Here is a 593-nt window from a genome sequence, read left to right as displayed (position 1 = left end):
ATATATATATATATATATATATATATATATATATATATATATATATATACAAATCTTTATGTACCATCTCTCTCTATATATGTATGTATATATACACACACATATATATATATACACATACCTATGTAAAGATAGATATATACATCTATATACGTGGTGAAATCGATTTATAAATAGACAGATATGAGTTATATATGTGTGTGCGTGAATTCGAGCGCTCGACTTGATGCATTCTCAAGAAAAGAAAAGAAAAGAAAAAATTACTACAGATATACACATACACACACGCTAACACATATAGGCACACACTAACACACAGGCACACAGACACACACACAGGCACACAGACACACACATAGGCACACAGACACACACACAGGCACACAGACACACACACATGCACACACGTGTGTAAGAGGTAATGGAAAAAATGCTTTATCGTTATAATTCCATCAATATTCTCGTATTTCTGTCTTTCGGTATTGTCTTGTTCGATGCCTCACATAAACACGTTCATAAGGCACACAAAAATACTCATATCCACCTCCAAGCACTCACGTATGAATAGGCATACATATAAATGTATATATATA

The sequence above is a fragment of the Octopus bimaculoides genome, chromosome 5 (assembly GCF_001194135.2).
Source record: "Octopus bimaculoides isolate UCB-OBI-ISO-001 chromosome 5, ASM119413v2, whole genome shotgun sequence".
NCBI lineage: Eukaryota > Metazoa > Mollusca > Cephalopoda > Octopoda > Octopodidae > Octopus > Octopus bimaculoides.
This window is presented reverse-complemented; position numbering follows the sequence as displayed.